Raw genomic sequence first — 2,149 nt, 5'->3', positions numbered from 1 at the left:
CGCGCGACCTCCCTTTCCCCCTCTTTCTCTCTTCCCGGCCTCTCCCCTGTTTTGAGCTCTCCCCGGCTCCGCCTCGTCCAGCCGCCGCGCGCCGTCGTTCCGGCCATCGCCGCTGCTTCGCTTACCACCACCCTGCCCAGCCACCTGCAGCCGCCGTGCCCGCTTGGTCCGCCCAATGCCACCCCAGCTCATCCTTGGCCGGACTGTCCCGGCCGTGGCCAAGCCTCCGCCGCCTAGCCGCCGTCGCCGTCACTGTCACCGTACCGCCCAACCAACCGGCCAGCCAACTCGCCGGCCAGCCAGCCAGCTCGCCGGCCGGCCAGTCAGTCGAGCTTGCCCAGCCGTGCCCGAGCTCGCCGGGCCGTGTGCCCAGCCGTGGCCGGACTGCCCAGGCCACTGCCCTTGCCGTGGCTGAGTCACCCAGCCATTGCCAGCCACTCGCTCGAGTGCCTGGCTGCTTGCCCAGCCGTGGCCGAGAGCCGTACTGAGCCATCGCCGGCCACCGTGCCCGTCGCGCCCCCGCCCGCGCCAAGTCACCACTGTTCACCCGGGCCATTTTGAGCCCGTGTGGATTTTTCCCAGGCCAAATTTAGGTAAGTGACTTCCTAAACCGTACTTAGTATAATGGGTATTATTTAGACTTGTTTAGGGTGTAATTAGCACTGGTTTAGTGGCTAAGTTTGGATTTGGGTCATTATGTGAATGTGGTTAATTGGTAGATTAAATTGTGATGATTATGTGGCATAATTAGTGGCTGATTTATGTGGGTGTGATGACCGGATTGTTGTGGTATTTGTGGGTGAAATTGGATGCTTGAATGTGGCCGGCTTGAACGCCGGATTGGTGGGCTAGTGTGGCGAGCTCATGACTTGAAATTGAGTATGTGCAATGTGTTAGAATGATGGTTGTGCAATGTGGCTAGCTTGTGATACTTTACGAATTGAGTTTGATACTCGCATGGATTGATTGGGATGATTGGCAATTGAGTGTATTAAGGTGTGGTTTGAATATGTGATTGGCATGGAATCAATTAAAGCATATGACGTGTGTGCCTGTCCGAATAGCCTGAGGCAGGATAGACCTGATGCGTGTTTACGCGGGTCATTGGACAAAGCTCGGATTGATCGGAGGGCTGAGCCTGAGGCATGTTTACGCGGGCTGTGGAAGGTGAGTTAAACCTGAGGCATAGGTTACGCGGGTCATTGGAAAGAAAGAAATGTCCTGAGGCATGGTTACGCGGGACTGAGCCCGGATTGATCGGAGGGTTGAGCTTGAAGCGCAGTAGCGCGGGCTGTGAGATTGGGCCTGAGGCGCAGTAGCTCGGGCTGTGAGATTGGGCCTGAGGCGCAGTGGTGAGGGCAGTGAGAATGGACCTGAGGCGCAGTAGCGCGGGTCGTGAGAATGGGCCTAAGGCGTGTTTACGCGGGCAGTGTGAAAGGACCTGGGAGGTCGTGAGAAAGTTGGCTGGACCACGCATGTTGGATAATGTTTAATTATGGGGCGAATACTACTAGGCATGGCGTGTGACGTGCCCAAGTGGTTTTACCTTATAATCGAGACACGCGCGAGTGTTGTTGTATGATGCATGGGAAATTTCCTTGTGTGCTCTGAATATGAGTTATGCTGGATGCATTAATATGATTTGACTATTATGCAGAGTTGGCGTGTGAATGGAGGCGAGGTATGTATGTTTATGTGAGTTCTAGTATGTCGATTATTAGATTGCATGTTGAGACTCGTCTGGGTACGCATTGGCCTAGGTGGGGTTTAGAGTGTTGCTTATTGAGACTCGTTCTCACAGTTATTATATAACCATTTTCAGATCCGCGATTATGATTGATTGGAGACGCCACCAGGATATCTCGGGGATGGAGGATGGGTCAAGTTACCCCATATTTTGTGTGCCCCTCTTTTGTATAGCGAAGTAGGATATCCAACCACGGTTCCTTTTGATGTTGTGTATTTGGAATTATTATTTTGTGCTATCCCTTTGTCATTATTTATTGTCTGGGTTATTTAATTTTGCTTCCGCTTGCCTTTATCATTGGGTGTTTCGTTTGGGTCGGCGACACGTCCTGGGACGTCGCGTTCAATACGACCGTCGAAGGGGTGTTGCAAGCGCGTTGGGGTTCGGGGTGTGACATAGACT

This window comes from Syzygium oleosum, unplaced genomic scaffold (genome assembly GCF_021117445.2).
Source record: "Syzygium oleosum isolate NSW1041296 unplaced genomic scaffold, Sole_v2.1 Sole_v2.36, whole genome shotgun sequence".
Taxonomy (NCBI): Eukaryota; Viridiplantae; Streptophyta; class Magnoliopsida; order Myrtales; family Myrtaceae; genus Syzygium; species Syzygium oleosum.
The sequence above is the reverse complement of the archived record's forward strand: the minus strand, read 5'-3'. Positions refer to the sequence as shown.